General features: G+C 46.9%; 1 protein-coding gene and 1 long non-coding RNA gene across 3 annotated transcripts in view; one reads left to right on the top strand and one right to left on the bottom strand.

Annotated features, from left to right (window-relative positions):
- The window catches only part of LOC128872229 (3-phosphoinositide-dependent protein kinase 1), a 451,269-nt gene that overhangs the window by 347,269 nt on the left and 88,545 nt on the right, over positions 1-15,455 (top strand). The window lies entirely within an intron of this gene.
- LOC128872234 (uncharacterized) overlaps positions 10,929-15,455 on the bottom strand; it is a 41,524-nt gene continuing 36,997 nt past the window's right edge. Inside the window, exon 3 of the long non-coding RNA XR_008456127.1 lies at positions 10,929-11,226. This is a non-coding gene — a long non-coding RNA (uncharacterized LOC128872234). The remainder of the gene's footprint in view (positions 11,227-15,455) is intronic.

Below are 15,455 nucleotides of genomic sequence, written 5' to 3'. Positions count from 1 at the left end.
ATTTTTCTCGTCGCGATAAAATATGGGAATACGATCGACACTCGCGCGTTATTTATTCCCTGAATGCTTCGAGAGTTCCGATAAAGAGCGCCGGCACTCGATGCCGCGCGCGTTGCGCTTGAATATCGTAACGTCACAGAGATTATCCGTTCCGGGAGAAACGATGATTTCGTAGATTATTAACAGTTTATCGCGGCGATCCCGACGTTCCGCGAGTTTCCACATCTTTCTTGACGCCGTCCGAATGGTGGATTGTTTTCGCATGGACGTTGGTATTGATAACGGTAGCAGTGACTTAATACAGATAGAGGTTCTGCGAGGTAGCACCTCCGATATCGATCGCTAGCGAAAGGAGTAAATAATGTATTGACGTCAGAAACGTGTCGAGCGATTATTCCGTCTGTGTTTGTTCCGTACACTTATTTAATTTCGATATCCGAAGCAGGCCTTGTTCGCCTATCCAACGTTGCGCGCGACTCGATGAATTGGCTTGTCTGACCATTAACCCCTCGAGGGCATATTCTACTTAATAGGCCACAGAAACAAGATCTCCTTGCGGATTTTTTTCTGAGGAGCATCGAAATCCGATTAATATCAAACTTGGCACGTGTGTTTGTTATACTTTTGTGTAAACATTCGAATTTTTTTAACGAACAAATATGCATTTAGCTTCGAGATATCGTGCACCGACTAAAGAGCAGTTTTTAAAATATCGTGACGAACTCGAAGCCTGGTACACATGAATTTGAAAAACGAAAACGTGTATGTCTAATATAGCCAATAGATACTCAACATAAAAAATAAATCAATCAATCAATAAACAAATAAAAACAAATGGAACGACAAAAAGGAGGATAGAGCGCGGCGATAGGAGGTCGGCCAGCAATCGCAGACCTCTCGATTTCTAGCAGAATCGACTGTGAAATTCGCGTAGAAACAGCGGAATTTGCGGAAATCCGCGGAGCCTTGCCGAGCCGTTACCGCGAGTCCCGCAAGGCCGTTTTAACGCTGGAATTCGGGCCAGTCGTTTCTCTAGAAAGGAGCACGTCGCTCGTGTCGCGAGCTCGGTCAAGCAAAATAAAATCTCCCCCTTCCCCCTCCCCCCCCCCCTCTCTCTCTCTCTCTCTGCCTTAGGCCCCGATGTTTGTTTTTTGCTGCAAAATTCACATTTCAATCGACTCGCGAGAAAATTTGCGCCGTTCCACGGTGCGATGCTTATGCAACAAAAATAAAAAAAAAACTACTTTTCAACGGAATTCGATTTTAATTGTTCGGAAGGTTAAATTACTCATCGCGGTACCGCGACAGTTAGGTATGACATTCGCTCAATTTTGATAAAACGGGTTATTATTTAAGAATGTAAAATATCTACGTCTGTAACGATCGCTTAACCCGACACTCGCGAGAGATTCTCGGAAAAGTAGTCGCAGAGTAATCGATGCCAACATTGATTCCTCTCCGAAGGGGCAGCGCAAGGGGGGTTGTCTTGGCTCGTCGAGGCTCTCTTCCCGGGAAATCGTTTCCGGATTCGTCACCGACACGCGGAAGGCCCGTGAGATTAATTGCGCGTCGAATCGAGTCCGAATAACGCGGTGCAGCCAGTCTCAAGGGTGATTGAAAACGTGCGTCGCCTCTCAAACACGGTTTCGTGAACGAAGAGGAATGAATTCCGGTTTTCGACCTTATTCGCCGTAACGAGGACTGCATCAGGTTCGAGGTGTGCCTAACGCTGACTGCCGACCGTATAAAAATCAAAGCGTAGATTTTTACGTATATAACAGTGTAGTAAAGATTGCATCACGTTTAAACTCGACGACCTTTTAGACCTGCGTGGTAGAGGGCCCTTGAACTATTTAAATGGCCCCAGCTCTGTTCAGAAGTAACCCTTGACGCTCGAGTCTGCGTCGGGACTGCGCTTCAAGAAAGGTGGCGCGTTCGTCCAGCCCGACGAAAGAAGAAAGCACCGTCGACCTGTCCTCGAGTGTACACGTAAATACGCCCATGCATTATATTAATTTCCCTGGCAGGCTCGACGAGGCGGCTGGTACACGCGTGCACGTACGTGGTGCGCAAAGGCCATTGTGCCACTCCAGGATTCCGACGTGAGTCATGCTCCGTGCCCCCGGACCTGGACTATTCCGAAGCAAAGCGCTGCGCGCCATGCCGCTCGCCTAATCGAGATCAAGCTGACTCAGACACCCGGCTAGCCTTTTCCGACCACCTAATAAAGTGGGTTTAGGCCGCGCGCGTACGCGTACGGGGTCAGAGGAACCTTGCCAGACCGAGCAACAGTCGACGTGTCTGTCAAAACCGATCTCGAGGACCTTCCCTCGCGTTTTGGCTCTGGACGAAGGACTCCTGTTAGAAGTCCGCACAAGACGCTCTTGGATCGTATCGATTGAATAATATCGAGAGCCAAGTTTGGACATGTACGAGTAAGAAAATCAACACATTATTGATCAGTCACGAATAAACTCGTGTTTGCACTTGCATTATTTATTTCATTTCATGAAACCCAGGGCGATATAGAATATTGCAAAAGCATTGCTCGTCGTGTTTAGTCCTGTCTGTTTTTCATTTTAATTCAATGTGTTAAATTGGTGGTTGCTGATGTCCTTCTCATATATTTAGAACCTTCGATCTCTGCGTTAGAAGCAACAGAGAAAAATCCTAGAATGATTAATATGGTTATAACTTTGAAAACCATTTTCGGCCCACAAATCCCTAAATTTTAAAGCGACGCGTGAAAGAGATGTATCGTTCGCGGAGATCTCCATGCGAGAGTTTTAAGGGGTTGTTTCGAGCGCAGATTGTCTGCGAGGCAGGTGGATTCCACTGCCGGATGGGAGCGTAAGTAACGTTTTCTGTTAAGTCTAAGTATGCACGCGTAGAAAAATGGACGTTGTTACGTGTCAAACTTGTGGGACGCGTTGATGCATCTAACTCGCGACTATGTGTTCTAAGAATGCAGGGGGAACGTGACGAAGCTCACGCCCTACTCGTCCTAGACTTTCTTCGCCACGTTGTCTAGATGGTGCAAGAGTAATCGAAACTCCCGGAACTCTTTCGAAAGGCCAACCTAACCACGCGTGGGTCAATTTATTTGGTATTCATTCGTACGTTTCGTCGTCCGATTTCGATTTAGCCCAGAACAGATCGGAGCCAATTCATTTTTCGCTCGTCGTTCGACACTTTTATGGAGAAGTTATGAAATTTTTGTAAGAATTTCGCCCGTTTCTGGCCGGGATCATCGAAATCCTTGCGCGGCGACTGTATTCCGCCGTGTGACCATAAAAGGACACGAAACTGCCGAAACCCGTGTGACTCCTCCAACAACGACTGAGATATTCGTATGACGAGCGGAACCGCTTCTTATGGCGGCGATACTGGGAACAGCTTGTCGCTTGTCGACAATCGTGTTCGACGCGTTCTCGAAGTCCGTCGGTTCGATTTCCGATTTCGATCATCGAATCGGTCCCTGGTCTTTCTGCTCCCGTAGTACTCGTTCCGGGTAGTATCCTTCGCAAGACTGTATTAAACAACAGAGGCGATCCAAAACAAACGACCCTTCGCGTTGCTGGAGGCTGCTGGACGAGGCTTCGAACACTCGTGTTCGATGAATCGGTTGATGATGGGAGGTTTGGGTATGTCAATCATAGTACCTATTGGTTGGGTACTGCCGAGTAAAGTAGAACAGTGTTCGGTGATCCTCGATCGAGGTTACAGGTATCATACTCGAGCGTGAAACACATTATTTTTTTGTTTTAATACGGTAAATGAAGTCGTCGAATGAGAAGTATTTAATACCTACCTTGCTCGAAGTCGTTTGTTTCTTGCCTCCTCACTGAAAACCCCACGTATGAATCTTCGCACGTTCGAGGCGAAGACTGGTCCATGTAAGCACCGATGAAGGCAATTTTTGCGAAATCACTGTATGGTTGTCGAAAAGTGGGTGATTTGTGAAGTGGACGAGACCGCTCCCGAAACTGTAGATTCACTGTAGTCCATGAAATGCTTTCCGATGATGCCAATTTTCGGCCTTAAGGATCGTCGAAACGATCACGAAGTCGTCGTCGATTGGCGCGAACCAGTGGCGGCCGTTAACGCATCCAGCTTCTGAGCGGCTCGATGATTTCGATCAAGCACTGGACCCTCTATTATGCACCAGTTATGATTGTTTCGGGCTGATTCTCGACTCCCGTTGACTTTCATCACACTCTTCGCGAGAAAACGCTTACCACGCGGTTCTTCTTAATTTTTTTCTTGAAGATACTTCGAAACGTCCATGGCCGTAATATTTTCGTAATTCAAGACATACGAAGTACCAGGGTCTCGTATCTTCCAAGGATTAACTTGTCCCTTTAAGAAAATAGAGGACTCGAAAATCCTCCCATCGACGTCACTCGAGTAACTGAGTCTTCCGTCTTAAGAACCGTTCGTGACAGAGATGGGTGCAATTTTTCGATCAGAATTTTCTAGAATTTTCTTGTTTGTTTTTCCCGACTCACGAGCATACATAAAATGTTCAGTTCGAGTAAATACCTCCCACGTAAAAAGGGACGGAATGGCATTTTTCCACCATCTTGGCTGCTGGAAATAAACGGAGAACCGGCTATGAAGACGTTTGAATTAATAGAAATTGCGTTGCTTGTTATTTCTTGGGACATTACTCGCGAATAGCGGTGCGCATCGACGCATGCGCGAACGCTACGAGCGCGTGTATTTACCCAGTCGCGCAGCTGTGTGGAGTAATCGCGAAGACGTTGCGCGGATCGCAGACCAAGCCGAACGGAATTCCGTCTTGGAATTGCGGAACGCCTCGGTTCTTCCGCTCCTCGAGCCATAGATTTCGCGTGTTCGGCTCGCCGTCGGGAAATATTACGCAGAAACACGCCTAGAAAAGAAACTACACACGTCTTTTAATTATATTTATTTACATTTATTTTATTATCGCATGCACATCGATGTGAGCTTAAATTGTTTTTTATGCGAACCTGTTTGAACCTACCGAATTAGTGTTGGTACCACAGGTATCTTTGAAGCGTTTCGGAGGGTCCTTCGATCGAAGCCTTAGGCAGATGTCTTTTGAGGTTATAGGATAAGACGTTACGGAAATTTAGCAATAAAATTCGTAGGAAATAATGCCAACGTTCCTCGAACGACTTAACGATCCTTCTGGACGTAAACTGCGTTCTCCGTGCGGTGGTCCCTTAAAATGAGATATTAATCGAGCCATTAACTTTGCTGACAAATTCAGCCGGTTAATCGGTGAATATAAACTACACATTCCGCTGGAATCGCAAAACTCGTTTCTTCTCTTCAGGAATCCAACCGAGTGGCATCGAAAGCTAGCAAACGAAGAGGAAGACGAAGAAACGAGATAAAGTTGAGGGGAATGAAGAGCAAAAACGAGACGAGTTCTGCTGAGTAAAGCTGACAATGTTGCCCCAGGACATTCCTGGCGTAGGTTTCAAACATGCTAACCGCTATGTAAACATCTATCCGCACACTACAAACTCCGTACATCGTCTACTCGGTTAATTTGCAAAAATCGAAATCTGATTGAATATTAGCCAACGGCGATACTTCTCTACCCTCATTTTGTTGAGGGCAACAAGAACGTTCACGAGAGAAGATTCAACGAAGAGTCGGAGGAAGTTTCGCTCGGTTGAAGATCTCGCCGAAGAATGAAAGGACGCAATATTGAAAGAACGCTCTGTACGAATAACTCTGTATAGTGAATTTAAAAAATGATCAGGGCAACACGACGATTTAAGTGTAGTAGTGGGCGGAGGATCTAGATAAGGGGAAGACAAAGAGTCGAAGAGGAACGCCGAAAGGGATGAACGTTCGCGTAAACAGGCCAGAACACGTGATCCCGGCGGGCTGGCGAATCAGCGATGGGAACGGAGCCGGTGAAGAGCGAAGAGCCCGGTCGTTCGAGACGCAAAAAAATTCAAAAAGGGCGAAGACGAAGACGAAGACAAAGATGAAAGAAAATGACAAACACAAAGTTGCAGCGCATGGAGCGTGGAACGCGAGGAGACGAAAGGGAACACTCTAACCGCTTCGAAGATGAAGAGAACGATGAAGCGACGGTGGAAGTACGGGCGCGGCGGGGGATTCAGAGAGGGGTGGGGGGAGCAAAGGGCAAAGCACGAGGCAGGATAAGGCCCTCTGTGCCCTGCGCCGTTGCGCCAGGGGCGGTTGTTGGCGGGCGAGCGTGCTAAGAATACCGAGGAGGAGAGAAACGGCCGCGAAGAATGTAAAAGACAATGGAATGTGTCGCGTCGCGCATGCGTGGCTCCGTGGAATGCGGCCCCGTAACGGCACATCCGTTAGCCACGGTGTCTGCCACGAAACGCCGGAGCCTTATTGCGCGGCAATCGCTTCGCGCTTTTTCGCCTCGCGCCGCCGATTCGAACTCCGCGGGGTCTTCTGCGCGAAACCGAATTTATTTTCCCTGTGTATCCTATGTTCCCTGAATATCAAACCCATCGTGTACCGAGTAATTTTCACTTAAACGAGAAAGACGCGTTTGACAATCCCAACCTTCCGAACCTCCGGTTCAAGAGCATCTTTAAAAGCGTAAAGTAATAATCGTTAAATTTAGATATTTACGAAACAAATGACAACAAAGAAATCCCTCTCGGGGAAACCAGATTTTGTAATTCAGAATTCGAATTCGAATTTGTCTCTAGATGAGACTTTTCCCTGTGCGTATGTATGCACGTCTGAGTTACCACTCAGGGAATCGAGAGTCAAGCAGCTCGTGAATATTCCGCCGGTGGTCTGACGAGCGCCGGGAAATGGGCCTTAAACGTAACGCGGTCGGAGATCGTCGATGGAATGTGAACCCATTCTCGTTGATCGGTAGATGATCAGGATATCGTGACACCAGGCAACTTGGAGTCGCCGTGATCAGGTGCTCTCGACCGAGGAAGAAACGTTGCCGCTCCACTTTGTTCCAGCAGTCCGCGAAGATGCAGATGCGATCCTTGGTTCACGGTTCGTCGAATCAACACCAGCGATTTTTGCAAGACGCAACGGACAGGAAAATGATAGCCACGGTGCGTCGTCGAAAGGAAAACCAGCTTGCTCTTCAAAAAACTCACGAAATATGGCGCAAAACCCGATGTCTGACAAATACTTCGATTCAAACGGAGATGCTATGAAATTCCGACGGAATCAGCGTTTCGAACCTGATCGAAACGATGTAACAGTCGTTTCGTCGTCGAGAAAAATTACCGGCGACCTATCTAGGAAAAATGGAGCTCATAAATCCGGGCGACGAGTCGAAACGAGCCGTGATCGCTTAAACGCCACGAAAATGGACAGCTTTTCGCTACGACCGAACTATGCGCGTCGAGATTAACTTCCGGCATAAATATTGGACGTTCCGAACGAACTATGGGATGCAGGAAATTTAATTAACTCTCTATCGCACGAATTTCACTTGGTATTTCAAAGGGGAAGTGGGTAATTATTTATAAGAAGGCATAATGCATCGATCTACGTTATATTTTAATTTCACTTTGTTTATGGTGTTCGAGAAGAGATTTGCATTATATTTTGGACTAACGTTTCATTGTCGAAGAGAACGATAACGGTTGGATTTTTCTCGCGCCAAGCAACGATTGAAATATATTACGACGCAGAAAGGGTTAAGTAATAGTTGACGCACATTCCAAGTGGGGTCTTAGCCATGCCAGATATAGTATTGTTGACAGTAGCCACGTGTCGACATCCTGCGCCAGCCAATTAGCCGGAACATAGCGTTGGTCTCCGTTAATTGTCGATGATAATTCAATCGTTCCATTGTCGATCGATAAACAAGGACAACGCGTTGCTAGCTTTTCTTTTGCGTAGGTTCGATCGAATCGCCTGTAGAGGAAGCACAAGGACGGTATCGATACCGGATCGACGACGCGTACTCGATTCAAATCGAAAGCACTTCCGTGTTCTCGCTCGACATTGAACGTTTCAGTTTTTCCAAATCTGTCGCCGACGAAGTTCCTTCTTTGGTCTTCGAGGCGACCTCGGAATATCGCTTCGAGTAATCTTCTTTTCGAAAGTGCTCTTAGGCGTTACTGCGTCTTGGAATTAACTTAAGTATTGGAGGCGTATTAAAGAAACGTTAACATTTACTTTCAACTTAATTTCCATACAATCTTGACTATATTTCAATGTTTTGTTAGAGTTCAGGATACCCAAGAAATCGAATTCGTGATAACATAAAATTGAATCGCCGCTACCAAAAGGATAAAAGAATGATGCATTTACATTTCGATATGCCAACGATATAATAAATGCAATGATAACGATAGTGGAATTGCAGTAACTAACTCTGATCACGAAGATAATGTTGTTCAGGACATAGTCCACGTTACGACCACAGTTTCTTCGGTCTTTTCGCTGCGAAAAAAATAGCGTGAACCAGTTATTTCTACATTTCCCGCCCTTTTTCTTGTCCCTCTTTACGCGAAATCCTCTTCCCTCTCGCGACGTCGCGGAGGATCGTCCACGATAACGAGCATCCTTGAGAGGCTGACGATCCAGCCTTTTTCTCGATCTCGTAAAATCCTCGAGATAATGAAACCTTGTCGTGCGGGTAGTTAGGCGTTATGCGCTCCTTCGAGGACAACTCGAGGCAGAGGTGCGCAACTTACATGCTTTGCCACGGGCCAAGTCACACGTAGTCGTAGTTATAGCACAGAATTTAAAAAGTATACGTCTCGAAACCATACGCATGCCGGGGGCTGTACCCCTCAAGATGGGAGGACCTCGCGGACTCTTTCGAGGCCCCCCTCGGTTCAAAGGTTATAAACATCATTATCGAGTGCCAATGGAATTCAAATACTCCCACTTCGAGCTCGTTACATTCCCCTCCGCTCGAGGAAACAACCGCCGACGAGTCCTGCCCTTTAATCCGCTCCTCGTTAACGCGGAGCGATCCAAATTCTAATTTGCGAGCGGCGCGAAGAAAACAGAACCTGGCTCGGATAAGGTACAGGGTGGGGAAGGGCGGAATCCGGAGATAACGGCGAGCCAAACGAGGGAACTTCTCGAGAACTTAATAGGGAAAACGGAAACATATTCGGGGATGAAGGCGGTTCGATGATCCCGAGGTGGAGGATGGGGACGCGCTTTCCGCGGCTGAAAAGGGGCCACGCCGTTTTATAGGAACGCTCGTTCGCGGCGTTTCGTCTGAAAGCACGAAGCGTTGCCTGGAATTCCACCGTTAGTTCGCCCATTACCATTGGCTGCATGTCGGGAGCCACATTTTAGCCTGTTTACGGCACTTTCCGTGGAGACTGGTTATCTCCAGCCAGGGATGCGCAGAATACGGCCCCGCCTGATTTGAATCGAACAGTGCACCCTGTTAATTATACGATGAACAGTCTGAGTCACTCGACTATCCGCATGAGTGCGAACGACGATGATCATTTTAGGAACAGATCTTTAAGAAAAGTTGTGGATTCCATAAAGTAGCATACAAACCATATCAAATTCACACGCTACCATGGATAGTAGTATAGGCAGAATAATTTGAAGCGAGCGTACCTCTCAGAGAAACCCATCTCGAAGGCCCATGATAATTTTCCTATCCTTCGAAGCCCACTGCCTCTGGGCTCTTCCTCTTCAACCAGAACCCACTTGCATTAATTGTCGGTACACTCCCCTGAGGCCTTCTTCTACTTCCTCGACTCGAACACTGTTCTCGTGTTCGACGAAGTCCAACTCTTTGGTCAGTGCCCTACGCTCTCTACTGACTTCGCAAGGTTTCGCGAAGAGCCATGACAGATATCGCGATGACTAACTAATTAAGTCTAAAATACCCACTAAGTGCATGCTCCTCTTATCCAGCTATCCTATACGAGCATAGCTCGAACCGGGAGGATCTGAATTTCTTGGGCGATTTCTCAAACATTGCAAAACTTCCGCCCACCTTGCAGTACAAGACGTTCAGGTTACCTAAGAGTGGGGCCCTTTGGACATTGGATGGTCGCATGTCACTTCACGGAGTCTTCACGAAGAGGACTTTGTCACTTCAAAGCTACGCTGTATAGAATATAAAATAGGTAGACATGCACCAACTGTTTGATTTTCAGTTACGCTTCACGTATAATTAAAGAACGTATCTGTCAGCCTTTCGCAATGCGAAGCCTAGAACCTTGCCAGAGGCACCTTGTTCAAAGCAGGAAGCTTGGAAGACTGGCTGAGAGAATTATAAATAGGAAATAGTCTGAGATGACCGAAGCATGCTTTTTTAAGAATATAAATTCCATGAAAATTAACTTCATTGCATTAAACTCCTCGCATAGCAAAATTCTCGCAGCATCCTTCTACATACAGTCAATCCCATAAATATTCGTACTCCCTGTGTTTATTGAACAAATTTGTTTAAATCAAATGATATGTACAAGTGTAAAGTTTATCCATGAACATATTTCTAATGAAACATTTATTTGAAAACATCGAACCTACTATTTAATTTAGTCAAACTTCTTTAATAGACATAGAGAATACGAATATTGATGAGACTGACTGTATACTATGATTGCGTATGTCACCGTACGCGGGATATCTTCCATAAGAATTAAAGACATCGTCAAAGGAAAATCTCCGAGCTCGAAACTCACCGCGGAGAATAAAAGCGCCAGGTTCGATTTATCTTTCGGGCTCACTCCATCTCGTTAAGCGGAACTTCTGCCACGGCCATTAAATTCTAGCACCGCGAAAACCCTTCCCCTAGCGCGGAAACTCTGCGATCCCCGATCGAGATTTTATGCTCGCGCGAACTTTCCACGGCCCTGACGGAACACTGGACGAACTGTGCGAAACCGTCGATTGCAGTGTCATCATTCGTTGCAATCATTCGTTGAATTGGGCGCGTAATTGTTCGATGGCTTCGTTTTCGCTCTCCACTCTCGCCGTCAAACGACTCGACAGCGACCGTCTGCTAACGCGTGCGACGATCCTCGTTCTGCAATTTCTGAACCTGAATTCGAGACGCAGAGGGTGAGGGGTGTGACATTGTTCTTTGTATCAGAAATAATACTTATGAAGCAAAATAAAATTTTCTTGGAGCAGAATCTCTTTACACCTCAACGCTCTGAGGTTGCGGTACCTTGCTCTTCAACTTTGATACGTCAGGGGTCTCTAAAGGATAAGTCCTCCTCCGGGTCCACTCAAATATCTCCGATGCCCCGATCACCGGTAACCCTAAAAAATAAAAATTCATGTAGTCTCCGATCGAACGAGTCGACCCCCTGGAATTGGATTTGATCGCGGGAAGCGTCGTGGAGGAGTCGAAAATTTTGATAACCCCGTCGAGGGAAGTTTCGAATGGGAAGGCTAAGTCGACTTTTCAGGGTCATTGAGTTCTCCTCCATGGGACGCGAGCATTGTTCGCCCGGTGGCTCGCGTGCCAAGGCTGTCGGTAATTCAACGGGCAATGGCGATGTAATAAAAAAAATTTACGTTCGTCCTCCAGACTCGAGCGGAGCCGCGTTCTCTTCCGGGCATTTTCGTACCATCGGCGTATTCTCTGGACGAGCGAGCTCGGGAAAAGGCGGGCGGCAAAAGACTTAAAGGCAACAATGGAATATGATTTAAGGGAATCGCGTTTGAGTCCTTTTTTTTAACAAAGGAACCTGATTTCACGTCCTGAAAACCCTGTACGCGCTACTTCTCCCTTGCAACCGTCGGAGGGGGCGGACTTTGAGAGGTACAGATGCTAATGATATACAGTCAGTCCCATAAGTATTCGTACCTTCTATGTTCATTCACGAAGTTTGTCTAAATTAAATGATAGATGTCACGTTTCTAAATAAATACTTCATTATAAATATATACGTACATGTGTAAAGGTTATTCGTGTACATATTTATAATGAAACATTCTTGTAACGTTAGAAGAATCGTATAAATCTTCAGCATTCGACGCTACCCCGTCTATGTTAGAATGTCCCAAGCACACGTTCGACTGAACACGTAAATCGATGGTCGGGAATCGGAAATTTCGGAGCGCAGGGCGGATCGCGTTAAACGAAGTATGCAAAAGAAATTCGTGCACGCAACGGGACAAAGGAAATCCGCGTCGCGGCGGCCAACGGAAGCGGAGGAATGCGGCCTGGGGACTAAATAAAAAAGGACCGAGACCGCGGACAGGTGCCAGGATTCTACCTGCGGACACGCATGTAAATAACAACGTGGTTGCCAGCGGCTCGTAATTCGGTAAACATAGACGTACTAATAAACGGAAGGAATTCGAAAACTCTTACATAAGCGAGAGACACCTTGGCTGCAGCGTGCTAATGTTCGTAAAAGGTTTATCCTCGCTGGGAGATTCCTTTCTAAACGATCGCAGAGCAAGGAGGATCGGAACCATCAACCCCTCGAGTCGGCAAATTTACGATTGTTTGCAATTTACGATAAACATTGTTTCATTCTATCGACCTTCAAATATGATGGATAACTTTCTTAATACGTTGACCGCCATGTCACCATATATGGGTGACAGTGCTTTTTACTGAAGAAATAAAAAAATTAATTTTGAAAGTTAAATATCAATGAAAATGAATTTATATGAAATATTTGATTTTCGGTGAAGTTACAAAAATAAATACCACAATAAATGCATGATGATGTAGTCTTCAATAGTCAGTAAATAAAATTTAATCGCAGTAGAAATTTGTAAGAGTATTAGTGTGGCAGTCAACGCGTTAAGATTTGTCTTCTTGTCTCGAATGTCGACGAAACGAACCGATCGGATTCGCGATTGGGAGTGATCTTGAACTCTGTTTGCGTTCCTTCGACCCATCATTCGAAATCCTTTACCAGCAGCTCTCGTCCTCGCACCATCGGTGTTGACAAAAAATTCTCCTCCTCTGCCTCGCGTATCGATAAATGAGGACCCTAATTTTCGAACGTTACGCGAGGCACTGAGGATCGGTCCGCGGTGTCGGCCGAGGAGGAAAGTCCGTCGCGCCGGCGGCGAGCGAAAACTGAAGAATGCGGAGAGCGAAATAAAAGGACTCTAAGTCCAAAGGAGGATGCTGAGCACCGGCGATAGGGATGAGACCGCGAGAACGAGGGAGAGGGGGAGGTGGACGACTCGACGAAAAGAGTCGGCGATCGCGAAGGACGAGAAGAACAGAGAGAAAGGGATGACGACGTCGACAACGACGCCGAAGAAGGAGAAGAATCCTGAAGAAGAGAAGGACGGAGGACAGACAGAGGGGAGGGAGAGGATGGCCTAAGGTAGCGAGAGTGGAATACTGGAATGCGCTCCCAGAGGCCATTTCAGTTCGATGTCCTCCGTTCGCTCTCCTGTCTTGCCCACTCCAACCGTCCTCCTCTTCGCCTCAGCCAGCAACCTCTTCCTCTCCTTCTAGCGTTCTCTTCTTCCCTCGCTTTCCGTTCTAGCAGCCGTTAAGTCCGTTCCTCTCCTCTCTTTTCCCGCGAACTCCCGGCCGTGTTCCTCCTTGGGACACGCAGCATCTTTCACCTAGAGCATGCCGCGATCCTCGCCCATTATTCCTCGGACTCCCTTGGACCCGGGGCCAGCCTATCGGTCTTCCGAACGCGATTCCACGACCCTGCGAACCACCTTGCCGTCCCGGAGAGCATTGAAAAATTTCAACCGCGATCCGAATCGTCCGAGTCATTCTTATTCGTCGGACGGATTCGAGTGTCGCGATTCGAAACCCTTCGGAAAGGATTTCCCGATCTAGGACACGGTAATGTCTAGACGTAAAATGTCTGGTTTCGTAAAATAGTAGATCATGGACAACTCTTGAAAAACGGAGGGACTCGTAGGACATTTCCTTAGCAGATATTTCATTCTACGAGAAATGAGATGTTTTGTCTTTTTTTGAATTTGTACTCCCATTTTTTAATTTTAATGCAATAGAAACGCACTACTGGCATTATTAATATGTATATCTTGTAAGCAATCCACCGTCCGTCCTTTCAGGCTCTGGCACGCTCTACTCTCAGCAGATGGGAGCGTGGTCTTTCAGGTTGACCTTTGCGGGCATTTCCACTGCCATTCCTCGCAATCAGAAAAATCTCAAATATGCGAACGCGGTGAGCGTATCGGCGTTAATGCCGAGCATCGTAGATTCTAAATATACACCGCAGAATGGTAATGCGAAAATAACGTTCGAGCGAGTATCGAAATTCCGATCTACGTTTATCGTGCGGATGGCTGACCGCTTCTTGCGCGACCGTTGCCAGTAATCGGAGACTGAGTCGTTAAGGCTGGATACTGGAACGCTCGATGCGTTAGTATATAAATAAATTTTTTACCTCGCGAACGTCTAGCAATTAACACGTTAAGCGCCACGCCAGTGGAGTTCATCTGGGTTCCCCATCTCGAATCCCAATGATTCCTGTTTGCTGGTCACGATACGGGCATCGACTTCAACTTCATCAGTCCCCGTATTAGCAATACCATGAACTTTAACATTTCCTCTTTCAAAAGTTACTTCAACTTTGACCTTCTCACTTTCGTAAACATCTTCAGCTTCGCTAATCGGTTCGGAGCCGTCATTGGACCACGAACTTGGCAAACAGAGTATCGTTAATCAAATCTGACCCAGGTCAAAGAAGATCGCTGTTCACCGATTCACACCGACTAGCTAAGATTTCGACTGCTCTCTTGAATCTCTCGTCGACGGTTAACGTCACACGGATCGACGTCGACGACGAGGGCCATTCTCACGTACGCGATCGCTCTAATCTAAATCGCGCAATCGGTCGTTTCTGTGATCGACGCCCATGAAATCGCCTGGCACCGAGCTTCCCTGTCGATTCATCGATCCGTCAGCCTCGCATGGCGTCGGATCCACGGGCTTTATCGTTGACGACACGTGTCAGAGGCACACGCACGCTTTACGCGTCCCGCGCGCGCGCAGCTCTCGCTGGTTTGCCTTATCTCCCAAGGGATGGATATTGTTACCAGCATCGCGAATCCTACCACCCCGTTGTATCCCCACGTGTATTCCGTGACCGCTGGTGTCAGCAACATGGACCGAACACCAGCGATAAAAACGAGCATTCCGTCGCGATCAGACGAAACGTCTACAACGACCAATGTCTAGGTGATGCGAACCAGACAGTCGAGGAAACCTCGCGACTTTCGCGGTGTCACATGAAACGAAATAGTTTGAACGACATGTCACGACTGCGACAGCTGCCTCACAGGTAAACGAGTGCGATGCTTTCGATCTCTTTTGCTTTAAACTACCTCGCCTCTCGTAACTATTCGGGCACGGGTTCAACTTCAATCTTCCTTCTAATCGTGTTGTTTGTGTTTGTTGCAGGTACGTATTCGCCAATTCACACGGTATCGATCAGTCTTGCCCTTCGTAGGGTGAGTGTTTGAATTCGTATACACGGTGGAAAAGATACAATTAACTTATAGTTTCGAAGATATCTGAGGTTCTA

The sequence above is a fragment of the Hylaeus volcanicus genome, chromosome 2 (genome assembly GCF_026283585.1).
Source record: "Hylaeus volcanicus isolate JK05 chromosome 2, UHH_iyHylVolc1.0_haploid, whole genome shotgun sequence".
NCBI lineage: Eukaryota > Metazoa > Arthropoda > Insecta > Hymenoptera > Colletidae > Hylaeus > Hylaeus volcanicus.
Note: the sequence above shows the minus strand (reverse complement) of the source record. Positions and strands in the feature narration are given on the sequence as shown.